The sequence below is a fragment of the Biomphalaria glabrata genome, chromosome 16 (assembly GCF_947242115.1).
Source record: "Biomphalaria glabrata chromosome 16, xgBioGlab47.1, whole genome shotgun sequence".
Lineage (NCBI taxonomy): Eukaryota > Metazoa > Mollusca > Gastropoda > Planorbidae > Biomphalaria > Biomphalaria glabrata.
Window position 1 is genome coordinate 12,571,249 of NC_074726.1, and position 15,523 is coordinate 12,586,771.

Below are 15,523 nucleotides of genomic sequence, written 5' to 3' on the forward strand. Positions count from 1 at the left end.
GGAGGAAAAAAAACAGCTAATGTTTTAACATGTTTTGTAATCATTGTAAAGCTTATATCAACTCATTCTGTCTGTCTTTCTGTCCGGGTGTCTGTCTGGCCTAAAGTTTGTGCACGTTATTTCTCCCCACACCCAATCTTGAATCAAGCTTAAAATTTGCACAATTATTTCTTTTACCTAACAACATAAGAATTAATAATAATAATAAGAAGAAAATAATTAGTTAATTAACTATCGGTAATTAAATATATAGATCGCAAGGACTGAGAGGGAAACTTTATTTTTTTTAAATTAATTATTTGATTGGTGTCGAAGAAAGAAAAGAAATTGTACTTGACAGATGTGGCGGTATAAGTTGAATTAGTCCCCTTTTCACTTTCTGTAGACAATTAGGTCGTCGCTTAAAAGTTTGAAACTAGCATCAGATAGCGATGGATTGGCAGAAGAGGTGCTAAAGACCTTGCTCTCTGTGCTAGTCCCGCCAGGTCCCCCGACCTAACTGTCTGTGACCAGTGGGGGTATGTTAAAGACAAAGTTTGTGTTCCACCGTTGCCAGTAAATATCATTGACACGAAAGATCAAATAACAAACTGCAATCAACAAAGTGGACCTGGACATCCTGAAGCGCGTTTGGGAAGAATTCACCTATCGGTTTGATGCAGGGGCGTAGCTAGGAATTTTTCCATCATTTGGGGGCCCGGGAGCTTGACCTTTTTGGGGGTCCTCTGCATTTTGCGTAATATTTGATACTTACTATAAAAAACACACCTGAAGTGGGGGACCGGAGGCTTTTCAAATTCTCCCCCCTCCTCCCCCACCCTAGCTACGCCACTGGTTTTATGTTGTCCGTGACGCTGGTGGTGGTCACATTGTGTAGTTGTATAGCATGAAAAAAATACTTTAAATTATATAGAACACCGCTGTCCAGGTAGGTATCAATGGTTGATTTATTTTAAATATAGCGCAATGGTTTTGGTGCAAAACATGCAATCGAGAATTTTCCTTCGTCTTCAGGCCTATACGGTTGCCTATTAATAATAATCTTTATTGCCCGTATGGAAATTGGTCTTACAATTTGTGCATTACACCAAACAAAAAATATTATAACTATAAGAAACCAAAGTGTCAATTCACACCAGACTCACTCATAATTTACAAAGTTTATATCAGATTGTTCGTATTTAATGATTTGATTGCCAGGGGAACTTCTTAGTTGTCCAGTACATACATATATTCTTTTTTGAAGTAACGTCTGTATTTAATAAGATAAGACGATAATATATCCTATGTAAAGTGCATGTACCATGTACCATGTAAACATAGTTAACATACCATACGATGTGTACTAACGCGGGTGTACGCTATTATCCAGAACGACTTTAAAATATAATCAGGTCAGAACTGACAATGCTTCTGATTAAAATCAACAACATAAAAAGCAGTGTGATGGTTTTTACTACGAGATGTAGCAAGAGGGACAACTCGAGATGAGATGATTCAGATGCATTAATTCCCTTCTCCATGTTGTTATTAAAATGGTGTATGGTGGTCCACTTACAAATGCATGCTTATGGAAGGTGCCACCTTTGGTTTCTTGTCATCTTTTTGAATATAATTCAAGGGCACGCCTTTAAATAAGAGGCATCTATTTTGAGCACGAGGTAGAAGGTGGTGAATGTAGATTTGTAATTAGTGGTATAATCTCAGTCATCAGTCATCGTACTTAACGCTAATAGCTGGTTACACTTATACCACGTTTTTTGCATACGCGTATGAATACATTTAATTACATTATGAAAAGTGGGTTATAAATATATATATATATATATATATATATATATATATATATATATATATATATATATATATATATATATATATATATATATACATATATAATATATAAATATATAATTTTATTCGATTTGATTTGAGCTGTGAGCTGCAATCTTCTTATTAGTTAGGAGAAATAGTGCATAGTAAATCCAAAAGGAGCACGAGTTTGTAAAATGGTAAACCTTAGAAATGAAGAAGAACTATAAAAATAAAGAATATTTAAAAGTTCATTTTTTATAAAACAACGCTAAATATTGGGTGCAGTTGTATCAATAAATTTGAATCCGTCATACAATTAAATTTGTAATAATTCTAGACTAAAAATAATAAATCTGTGCGCGATTACAAATTGTTTTTGGTTAGCGCTATTCCGTGCTTTTAGCTTTCTCAGTACGCCATGATCCTATCACTTATCTGGACCAGTTGGGAACTGGGGGTGGGAGGGTATCTGTGTCAATGATACCGCGATCGCGTTTTAAATGTATTTTATATTTTAAAAAATGACTTGGATTCGAAAACGAGGATCAATAGCCTAAGACAATACACAAGATAGATAGATAGATAGATAGATAGATAGATAGATAGATAGATAGATAGATAGATAGATAGATAGATAGATATAGATAGATAGATAGATATAGATAGATAGATAGATAGATAGATAGATAGATAGATAGATAGAGATAGATAGATAGATAGATAGATAGATAGATAGATAGATAGATAGATAGATAGATAGATAGAAGACAGACAGACAGACAGACAGACAGACAGACAGATAGATAGATAGATAGATAGATAGATTGATAGATAGATAGATAGATAGATAGATAGATTGATAGATAGATAGATAGATAGATAGATTGATAGATAGATAGATAGATAGATAGATAGATAGATAGAAGACAGACAGACAGACAGACAGACAGACAGACAGACAGACAGACAGATAGATAGATAGATAGATAGATAGATAGATAGATAGATAGATAGATTGATAGATAGAGATAGATAGATAGATAGATAGATAGAAGACAGACAGACAGACAGACAGACAGACAGACAGACAGACAGATAGATAGATAGATAGATAGATAGATAGATAGATAGATAGATAGATAGATAGATAGATAGATAGAGATAGATAGATAGATAGATATAGATAGATAGATAGATAGATAGATATAGATAGATAGATAGATAGATAGATAGATAGATAGATAGATAGATAGATAGATAGATAGATATAGATAGATAGATAGATAGATAGATAGATAGATAGATAGATAGATAGATAGAAGACAGACAGACAGACAGACAGACAGACAGATAGATAGATAGATAGATAGATAGATAGATAGATAGATAGATAGATAGATAGATAGATAGATAGAAGACAGACAGACAGACAGACAGATAGATAGATAGATAGATAGATAGATAGATAGATAGATAGATAGATAGATAGATAGATAGAGATAGATAGATAGATAGATAGATAGATAGATAGATAGATAGATAGATAGATAGATAGATAGATAGATAGATAGATAGAAGACAGACAGACAGACAGATAGATAGATAGATAGATAGATAGATAGATAGATAGATAGATAGATTGATAGATAGATAGATAGATCTGCTGCTTGCAGTAGGCCTACAAGTAAAATTGAGTATCATCATTCTTTTAATTTTATTTTATGAACATTTTATAACATTTTTTTAATTTATAAAAGCAGATAATACAAACGTTGTATTGTTATTACAAAGCTTATATCAACTCACTCTGTCTGTTTTTTTCTCCAATTTCCCATTCTCTGATCAAAATAAGACTTTGCAAAATTAATTATTAAACTTAGAGAAGGCTTTTTTTTTAAAGTATTCTTTTTTCAATTGCTTTTTGAATCATTTAGTTTAAAACTTCACAGCCCCCAGACCTATGTGTAGTGTTAATCTCCCGTATGTGCTAGAAGAAATGTGGGTTCGTTGTGACATCTGCCTTGTGACAACTGACAAGACATTCAAACAGAGAGAGAAAGACTAAAGGTGAGAGAGAGCGAGAGAGAAAGAGAAAGAGAGAGAGAGAGAGAGAGATGGAGAGACTGAGAAAGAGGGGGAGGGAGAGACAGAGTGACTAAGTGGACAAAACCGTAACAACGATGCAGGTATAGAATACAAACCTGGGACTTTGTTTACTAGAGTGTACCAGAGTGACCTACTTAGAGAGATCACACTCAGACACACACAACAACACACTCACGTCAACACGGAATTTAGTAACTGATTTTTTGCTTTGATTGTATTTATTTTAGGTGAGATTTTAATTCTAAACCATCACTTGTCCCAGCGCAGCCAAGGGGGTTTTGAGTTTAAAACCCACTACATGGGTTTTTGCAGTTAAACCCCCCTTCTATAAAACAAAACCAAAAAAAAATTAATGCATACGACAATACCCAAATTCCAAGAGCATAACTAAGGAAGATTTTGATTTTAAAACCCCCTCCAAAATTTACGATAAAACCCCCTCTTCAATATAAGACTATCCATACATCAGTCACCAGATTCTATGAGCAATGGCAAGAGGGGGTTTTGTCACTAAAACCCCTCTCCAGCGGGGTTTGCAGCTAAAAACCACCTCTTCAATATAAAAAAAGCGAATTAAACACTCAAAATTCTATGAACGTAGCCAAAGGGGGTTTTAAGTTTAAACCCCCTTCAGCGGGGTTTGAAGCTAAAAAATTCCTCACTATAAAAAAAAAGAAAATTACACCCTCAAAAATCTATTAGCGTAGCCAAAGGGGTTTTGAGTTTAAACCCCCTTCAGCGGGGTTTGAAGCTAAAAAATACCTCTTCAATATAAAAAAAAAAAGCAAATTACACACTCAAAATTCTATGATCGCAGCCAAAGGAGGTTTTGAGTTTTAAAAAAAAATTCAGAGATTTTTTAGTTTAAAACCCCCCAACAGATGATTTTGACGATAAAACTTCCCTTTTCGATATAAAATCTAAAGCTAACTACAGTCACCTAATTCCAAGAGCGTAGCCAAGAGAGGTTACAAATTTCTACCAGTGTCTGGGCTCCATTACTAAAGTGCAGTGAATAGTCATTTGCCATAATTGAAAAAGGATAAATGTGGCTCAACAAAGATGGCTAAGACGGATTTTAGGAGTCAGTTATAGAGATCGGGTCTCAATCAAGGAAATCCTATGCTGAACTGGGAGTCGACCCCTTAGTAAGGTTGTGACAGAGAGTCGCATGAGTTTTGCAGGACATGTTCTCCGACAAAGTGAATTACGCATAATAAGAGTTGCGATGACATGGAGGCCATTACAAGGAAAGCGTAAACAGGGACATCCTAGTACAACTTGGCGCCACACTTTCATGGAGGTCCTTAGAGCAGGTAGGAAGAGGATTCTAAGTCAGTCAGAATAGCACATAAGGTTTTTGAAATAAAACTCCCTTGCTGACAAGGGCGGGGAGCCTACAATTTTTCATCTTACTCCAGGAAGAACCTATTGTAGGGTACAATAAACGTCTTTCGAAAGATTGAAGGGTCAGAATGTAATAAAGATTACTTATGTGTGTGAGTAGACAAATACACACATACATATTTTTGCGGGTGGGGCGAATCCCCCCTATTCCCGAAAAAAAATCCTGGCTACGCCCATATATATATATATATTATAGATAGATACATACATAGATAGATAGATAGGTCTGTGATCTGATCAATATAGGATGAGAATTTGTTTCCGTTTTCCAGTCTAGGTAGAATATATATAGGTCTGTGCATTATTCATTCGAGAGTTTAAAACATTTCGCGCATCTTCTGAGTCTAGATGTTGAGGCCTGTTATTGGAATTGTATAAAGTCTTGTAGATCTATACATTCGCTAAACAAGGATTCTCTCTTTGGGGGAGGGGGGTAATGTGCAAGGGTAAACAAATGTTCCATGTTTTAAAAAATTCAATAGCGATTTAGAGAACAATAATTGCTCTGTAATTTGTATAAAGGAAAAATTGTCTTTTAAAAAAAAAAAAAATTTTTACAATCTATATGTTCAACTCGTATCTTCGTGGAAGCTGGACACTGACCTCAAAAACGACTCAAACGATTTCCCTATAAATTTAACAGTTGTTGTTTATCCCCGGGAAAAGAAAGACTAGTTCGTTGGTCACAGGGGAAAACTCTAGTTTGAACGTCATAATTTTTCAAAGTAAAAAAAAATAATAATAATAATCTTAGCAGAGAACGAGAACACATTTCTCTTGAACGGACTAAACGTCTTCTGGTATTTAATACACTAAAGTTCAGGAACATTTGATAAGATAAAAATGTGTTCCCGTTTTCCAGTATAATTAGTATAAATATAATATTAGAATAGTTATAGGTCTGTGCATTATTCTTTTAAGAGTTTAAAAAAAAACTTTTAAGTCTCGATCTAAAACCTATCATTGGAATATTATAAAGTCTAGTAGATCTCTACATTCGCTGAAACAGGATTCGTTCAAGGGGGGGGGGGGGGGTGGACGAAGGGGACGAGTGGTAAATAATGTTCTTTTTTTTTTTTTAAATAGAACATTCATTACTTGTTAAGAGCAAAATAATCGCTCTATGGGTTGTAGAAGGGAGATGTGGTCTTTTTTAAAACAATGTCATTTTAACTCATTCTCTCCTAATGGGCGATACCATCGTTGAATTGACCTCATCAAATTAAATTAATGTTTGATTGTATAAACGTTACTTTGTGCCTTCTCCTTTAAATCTAGACTATCCTAGACCAAATCAAACATTCTCTGGTAACAAACAAAAACGTTATTGAAGCCTCATCATAACAGGGGAGTGAAATACTCATGAGCGAAACGAGGAATTCCGTCGGATCATGAAAAATAATTACGGAGAGAAAGAGTTAATGTTTTTCTTGTTATGTTTTCAAGCTTTATTCAAGTTTTGTGTGAAAGTAAAGTTAAACGCCTACAATGTTTAGTTGGATTTGCTGTCAGGAGTTATAACCCAACGCACCACTCAGTGGCGTCACTAGGGTCGGTGTCACCCGATTGATCAGTTTTGTAGATTAAACAAAGAAGTTTGATAGCTATGGAAAATAGCAAGAGAATCAGCATCTCGCCACAATTTGTCCAAATTCAGCGGCATTGCGGCTTGGCCACATTCGTAGAATGCCAGTAGGTCAACTTCCACAAGACATTCTGTATGGCGATCTAACAGAAGGCAGGAGAGCCGTTGGTCGCCCACTTTTAAGATATACGGATGTATGCAAACGCGACATGAAGCTCTTCAAAATTGACATTAGCAGCTGCAAAAAAAAAAAGTGGCACTGGATAGATCCATATGGAGAGAGAACATAAAGGAAGGGTCTCGGACTGCAGATGCCATACACAACAGCAGCAGTTACAATTGTGAAAATCCAACGGCGCCTAGTGATGGCATATGCCCAACCTGTGACCGCAGCTGTGTATCAAGGATTGGCCTCTTTAGTCACACAAGAAGTTGCAAAGGGGAAACATTGTCTCTCGAGACGCAAAATGCCACAGAAGTCTAAAGAAAATCAAACTGTTGTGTCACAATAGACGCCTGAACTCTTTAAAACCGATACGATTATATGAGAGTAGGGTTTTATCTTATCCCCATTTCTCTTTCTTGTAGCCATTGACGATAAAGGCTGCATTCAGGTTCCCATGGCATATAGAAAACAGAGTTGGATTTTGCAGACGACATAGCATTACTTTGAAATACAACTAAATGTATACTCGATGTGACGGATAAAGACGCCTTCAAAGTTATGCAAATTGGGTGCATGTGACCTAAAACTCCCACCAACATTGGTCACCCAGATCGTGAACAAATAAAAACGTTAGTCTATTTAGGCACTGTTATCATATGCAATTAAGCTGCATATCATGGTGTTGTATGTCGGATCGGAAAGCAGAAGCCGTCTTTCAAAAAGTACGGCTTATCTGAACAAACAAATCAATTAGCCTGGAGATTAAACCTACTCCACCTACTCAAAATCATTGTCCCAAAGGCCACCGACGCTACGAGACGTGGAAAGTTGAAAAGAGGCTGAGCAGTGATGGCTGAGAAGGATCCTACGAATAAGATAATGAGATAATGTTACCAATAGAGAAATCTTTTTCCACACAGGCATTCGACGTCTAAAAATGTTACGTTCGCCACTCAACTGATCAAATAAAATGTTTGGGGGAGCGCCTTAAGCTCACTCAGAGTTGTCCGGGGCGAAGCCCCTGGCGCCAAGCGTTTTTCTACATTTCTGAGCTTCAGAAAATTTTTCTCCCGACGTCTACAACGCCTTGTTTTTTTTTTCATAAAAGGAAGATTAAAAGATACATAGAATTTAATTAAGAAAGTTTGGGACATCTTGATACTTAACTGAGAGACTGTGACAAGTCAAAAACTCGCTGTCAGAGTCACTCTAAATTATCACGGCATTAATTATTATTTTTCATTATTTATTTATTTTATTTTAATTATTTCCCCATCCTACCCCTAAATCATTCACCCGCCACACCTTTTCCTCTCCAGGCTAGACTTAGTTGACCACATTGGAGATAGCTAAGGCGCGTCCTTTCATTTATCTGCCCTTGATCGGGGAAAGGTAGACACACAATCTCTTTTGTCTTACCGCCGGATGTCTGAAGGACGATCGCGGTTGACACCACCTTGGTTTGAATGCAAGCTAATCCTTCTCCCCCCCCCCCCTTCTCTCACGTCTCTCTTTGATCTAAGAGATTACCCTGGTCAACACACCGCCTGATATCCCATGTGCCACTCCCATCTCAAGTCTACTTCACCCACGTGTAAGATAATGCTAAGCCTTGGACATTTCCGGTGTCCGCCCACACTTTTCAGGCATATATATATAGTAAACCAACTCAAATCACCCTCTCTTTCGCATTCGAGCTGAGCTATCGAGTCTGGACTATATCATTTATTCCTTCTCCTAGAGGAATACCTGGTGGTAAGCCGAACTTAATCACAAGTTCCATCTTAATTACTCTGTGTATATTTCCATTGGAGTTTATCATGTGTATTTTGCTTAGTTCATTTATATTTAATTAGTGCATTGTGTATTTCTCACTGGCGTAAGTAGAAAACATGAACATGGCTAATGTATATTTATGTATTGCGTTAATCTATTAATGCTACGTGGCTCAATTGATCATTGATGCAACCATGTATATACTTGTACACCTTATTTTATTTCCTTTATCTCGGTTGATCGCCTTGATAATTTTACTAGCGCACTGATACTGCGTCTAGAAAAGAGATACGAGTTATCTCCCCTGTATTGAATTATCTCCGCTTTACTCATTTTACTCTTATAAGAGTTACCCCGCTTGAAGGGACATTCAAGCACGCTCCATTGTTCTCGACCCACGGTCATATGCAAACAAAGCGTCTCGGTCACTGACCACCGCCCAACTCACCCCCCCCCTTTTCTTTCTCTATCCACCTGTGTTGTTTATTTGAGATTATTATTTCCCCTTCTATGTACATTCTTATATTATTATTTCCCCTTTTATATACATTTCTATATTGCTACTATCTGCCATCTATTTTCCAAATCCCATTTTTCATCATCTCCCCTTTATGCTCTAAAGCAATTTTACCAATCTGACGAATGCACCTCAGTCGAGGGCATCGATAAGATGTATGAGAGACATGTCCTAACTTGTCTTTATTTATCCGCAGCCTCCCTCAGGTGTCTGCCTATTTATCGGATCACTTACCTACCTATTTGCCTACTGGCCTACCTATGTGCTTAGTGCTAATCAGCGCTGCACTTGCCTAGTTGCCATCAAGAATCACCTATTGCCTAGTTATTGGATCAACGATCTATTTACCTGCAGTTGTGCTTAGTGCTATTCAGCGCTGCATTTGCCTACTGAGATCTACTCAGCTCTACTACTTGGCGCTATCGGCATTGCCCGCCTATTCGACAGCCCACCTGTCAAACTATTAGGCGCGACGTCCCTATAGAGTCAGATCTGTGCGAGACGTCATAGCTACGCCAACCCTCTGCAACTCACTGGACATATCCTGTTACTCACACTGCCCACGGCAGATCAGCTCTGCCCGCAGTAACCTTGTGCCCACGGTATCCGGCCACCCGCCATACTGTGCCCACTACAGATACTAGAACTTGGGACTGAGACTCCACAAGAACTATATCGCCGGCGTCCCTCTATCCGCTAGAGCGCCACCTCCAGCTGCCGAACCTCAAGCCAGGACACAGCCAGCTGCGACATCAACAGGATAACCAGCTAAGTCAGAGGACAAAGTGACATACTCTCTTATTAGGTGCAAGAGTGATGATTAGACATAGAATATACTAGGGATAGATGCAAACCCTCCCCCTTTTTATCCTTATATGTATATTTATGTAAATAAATATTCTTTATTTTAACTTTTGTATCTATTTTTCATTGCTTTGTCTCGTTGCGTGTCTGCTCCCGATTCATATGCTGATAAGTGGGGGTGTGATAGCTTTAAAAATAATCATCCCCTAGACAATAAACGTGCCAAACACACGTCACATTTCCCCACCTGTCACATTTTGGCGAGCCCGTCCGTGGATTTAACCCATTAGTACAGCAGGCACGAACAGGCGGCAATAACTAAAATTCCATATCAATATTTTTTCCTTAAAATATTTATAAGTATCATCACTTCGCATTAACAAGAGTGTCACTTCTGTCATATTTTATATTTTATATTTATTGCATTTTATTTGTAATATCTCATTGCAGGAATTTGTGATTAACATAGGCAGACACCACATTCTTTTCGCACTCTTTCCTATAACCGGCGACTCACTTTCGCTAACCCACTTTCTTTAAGTCTAGCTCAATCCCATTATCCATTCTATCTGCCCTTCCACCATCCCAGCACCCCTCATCGCCCACCCCTCATCATTATGGCCAGCGGCACACGCTCCAAAGCGGACTCTGACATGAAGCAGAGAATGGCTGAATGGAAAGATGCCGCAGCCTCCATATTTGATGATGAGGCAGAACGGAAAGAATTTGTGAGAGCACGATTTGAGGCGTTTGAAAGAGAGGAACGGGAAAAACTGGCAAGGGAGCATGAAATAGCTATGGAAAGGGAGAGAAGGGAAACAGAAACAGCTAAAGAAAGAGAAAGAAAGGAAGCTGAAATAGCTAAAGAAAGAGAAAGAAAGGAAGCTGAAATAGCTAAAGAAAGAGAAAGAAAGGAAGCTGAAATAGCTATTGCTAAGGAAGTCACAGAGCGAGAAAAGGAGAAAGAAATAACGGCGAGAGAAAAGATAGCCGCGGACAAAGAGAACGAGGCCGCCCGCCAGGCTTCTTCTGAGTCTCGCCCAGCTAGCCCAGCATCCTTTCAAAGTTCCTTGAACGGTCTACCCCACATGCCAATGGAGCACTTCGACGACAAGACAGAGAACATCGAAGTTTATCTTGTCCGTTTTGAGGAAGTAGCACGTTTTTACGGTCTGCCAGAGGAGAAATGGTGCTTCCGGCTATCCCAATGCCTCCGAGGCAAAGCCTACGAAGTTTACTCCAAACTTCCCTCCGGCCGGCGAGAAGACTACGCAGCCCTCAAGCAGGCGCTACTCGTCCAGTTTGAGCTGACCGCCGAGGCCTACCACAAAAAGTTCAGAGGGCCCCGCCTCGAACGCAGAGAGACCTACGGTAACCTCTGCGAAAGGCTGGACAAGTACCTTATCAGGTGGCACGCTCTCAGCCAATTGCCAGAGACTTTTGATGGCCTAGCATGCCTCGTACTCTCTGAGCAGCTGTTAGAATGCATGTCCCCAGAGGTCAGAGTTTATGTCAAGGAGCAACAAGCAACTGCACCCGCTGACATAGCTTCCGCCGCTGATAGGTACTTGAACGCTCGTAAGGACTTAAAAGGCAAAGCTACCGCGACAGACCAGCAAACAGACCAACCAACTTCTCCTGCTCCGTCAAACCTTCCTCCTAAGACCCCCCAGCACAACCAGGCACCAGGTCGACAATCGGCCCCTCATAACCACAATAACCGCCCCAACCACCAGTCCCGCTATAACCAGGCCAACTACTCTCAGCATGACTCACGTCATAGCGCGCGTGACAGTAGACCCCCTTCACAACGGCAGCAGCAGGCCCCACGGACCCTATCTACGGTGACGCCTGTCTATCGACCCTCCGCGATTGAGCCTTCGGACCAACCGGAGGAGGACACATACATCGTCTCCACGATGGCCGTGGCTCCTCAACCCACTGCCATTGATCTCGGCCAACCAGAACTCCCACCAGTGCTACCTCACCCCATCTCTTCTCCTCCGGGAGTAGAGAACATTCTGGCCAACGGTGTCGAAGTTTTGGGCCTATACGACTCAGGTTGTTCGTTCGGCGCGGTCATAAATAGAACGCTGATTGACCCATCGGATCTCACTGGTGGAACAGTTACCATCCAGTCTATTGACCGTGGCACTCCTCCGCAGGTTCTACCTGTCGCGAGGGTACACGTGGAGTGCAGATACGTACATGGCACCATTGACGCCGCCGTCATGGACACGCCAGTGTATGATTTCATTCTAGGCTCCAAATATGTCCCTCTTGGAGTAATCCATAAGCCGTACTTCTCTCTGCCCGTCGGTAGATCGACGAAGCAGAAACGTGGCTGCAACCAGCCTGTTGGAAGCCCTGGTCGCCACACTGATACGCATAGTCCCGACTCATCAGCGAAGCTCAAATCACTTTGCCCTGGCATTGACACTGCTAGGAAGTCACGAGTCAAAGTGTGCCCGCGCACTCGTGAAGGTCTACTTGACCCAGGCTACTCAGCCAAAATTGAGCAACATTCCTCTGACATTGGCAGTGTCAGAATGCCCCGAGGTAAGATGAACCCTTGCTCTCGTGGACTCACTCCTCTTTATGGCTCCTCAGCCACCATTCTGAATCAACCTCTCCCTGGCATTGATAGTGTCAGGAAGTCACGAGGTAAGCCGAACCCTCGCGCTCGTGAAAACATTCCCCTTCGTGGCTCCGCAGCCACCACTCAATATCAACCTTTCCCTGGCATCGACCGTGTCAGGAAGCCACGATGTAAGCCGAATTATCGCACTCGTGGGGACGTTCTCGGTCAGAACTCCACATTCTTTATCAGGCCACTCTTCCCTGACATTGATCTTGTCAGGCGAAACCGAGGGAAGCTGACTACTTACTCTCGTGAAGAAGCGCCTCACAGCGGCTTCGGAGGTAAGCCCCGACGAGCACACTTGTCTCGGGCGCTCCACCTAAGCCCCAATCACGCTCCCCCACCCGCCACAGGAAGGAATTATTACTCACTCAATCTCGCCCAATCTACTCTCCCGAGCAACCCCAAATGTTTCACCCAGGTGACTACATAATCAGGGACGGGAAGTAGACCACGGACCAACTTGGATAGACTCTCCTCCTGACATGGCTATCCCTTTTTTTTTCTCAGATTTTTTTTTTCTAATGCTGTGATAACAACTGATCTTAAAGTTAGAGTGACATCAGTCTGCTCGCACTTTATGGATCTTCTGCGATAGATCCATCTTGGCGGCGGCGTATGTGACAAGTCAAAAACTCGCTGTCAGAGTCACTCTAAATTATCACGGCATTAATTATTATTTTTCATTATTTATTTATTTTATTTTAATTATTTCCCCATCCTACCCCTAAATCATTCACCCGCCACACCTTTTCCTCTCCAGGCTAGACTTAGTTGACCACATTGGAGATAGCTAAGGCGCGTCCTTTCATTTATCTGCCCTTGATCGGGGAAAGGTAGACACACAATCTCTTTTGTCTTACCGCCGGATGTCTGAAGGACGATCGCGGTTGACACCACCTTGGTTTGAATGCAAGCTAATCCTTCTCCCCCCCCCCTTCTCTCACGTCTCTCTTTGATCTAAGAGATTACCCTGGTCAACACACCGCCTGATATCCCATGTGCCACTCCCATCTCAAGTCTACTTCACCCACGTGTAAGATAATGCTAAGCCTTGGACATTTCCGGTGTCCGCCCACACTTTTCAGGCATATATATATAGTAAACCAACTCAAATCACCCTCTCTTTCGCATTCGAGCTGAGCTATCGAGTCTGGACTATATCATTTATTCCTTCTCCTAGAGGAATACCTGGTGGTAAGCCGAACTTAATCACAAGTTCCATCTTAATTACTCTGTGTATATTTCCATTGGAGTTTATCATGTGTATTTTGCTTAGTTCATTTATATTTAATTAGTGCATTGTGTATTTCTCACTGGCGTAAGTAGAAAACATGAACATGGCTAATGTATATTTATGTATTGCGTTAATCTATTAATGCTACGTGGCTCAATTGATCATTGATGCAACCATGTATATACTTGTACACCTTATTTTATTTCCTTTATCTCGGTTGATCGCCTTGATAATTTTACTAGCGCACTGATACTGCGTCTAGAAAAGAGATACGAGTTATCTCCCCTGTATTGAATTATCTCCGCTTTACTCATTTTACTCTTATAAGAGTTACCCCGCTTGAAGGGACATTCAAGCACGCTCCATTGTTCTCGACCCACGGTCATATGCAAACAAAGCGTCTCGGTCACTGACCACCGCCCAACTCACCCCCCCCCCCTTTTCTTTCTCTATCCACCTGTGTTGTTTATTTGAGATTATTATTTCCCCTTCTATGTACATTCTTATATTATTATTTCCCCTTTTATATACATTTCTATATTGCTACTATCTGCCATCTATTTTCCAAATCCCATTTTTCATCATCTCCCCTTTATGCTCTAAAGCAATTTTACCAATCTGACGAATGCACCTCAGTCGAGGGCATCGATAAGATGTATGAGAGACATGTCCTAACTTGTCTTTATTTATCCGCAGCCTCCCTCAGGTGTCTGCCTATTTATCGGATCACTTACCTACCTATTTGCCTACTGGCCTACCTATGTGCTTAGTGCTAATCAGCGCTGCACTTGCCTAGTTGCCATCAAGAATCACCTATTGCCTAGTTATTGGATCAACGATCTATTTACCTGCAGTTGTGCTTAGTGCTATTCAGCGCTGCATTTGCCTACTGAGATCTACTCAGCTCTACTACTTGGCGCTATCGGCATTGCCCGCCTATTCGACAGCCCACCTGTCAAACTATTAGGCGCGACGTCCCTATAGAGTCAGATCTGTGCGAGACGTCATAGCTACGCCAACCCTCTGCAACTCACTGGACATATCCTGTTACTCACACTGCCCACGGCAGATCAGCTCTGCCCGCAGTAACCTTGTGCCCACGGTATCCGGCCACCCGCCATACTGTGCCCACTACAGATACTAGAACTTGGGACTGAGACTCCACAAGAACTATATCGCCGGCGTCCCTCTATCCGCTAGAGCGCCACCTCCAGCTGCCGAACCTCAAGCCAGGACACAGCCAGCTGCGACATCAACAGGATAACCAGCTAAGTCAGAGGACAAAGTGACATACTCTCTTATTAGGTGCAAGAGTGATGATTAGACATAGAATATACTAGGGATAGATGCAAACCCTCCCCCTTTTTATCCTTATATGTATATTTATGTAAATAAATATTCTTTATTTTAACTTTTGTATCTATTTTTCATTGCTTTGTCTCGTTGCGTGTCTGCTCCCGATTCATATG

General features: G+C 40.7%; 1 protein-coding gene across 1 annotated transcript in view; it reads left to right on the forward strand.

The window, feature by feature from the left end:
• LOC106070896 (uncharacterized) overlaps positions 1–15,523 on the forward strand; it is a 36,149-nt gene that overhangs the window by 454 nt on the left and 20,172 nt on the right. The gene's annotated exons all lie outside the window — the stretch shown is intronic.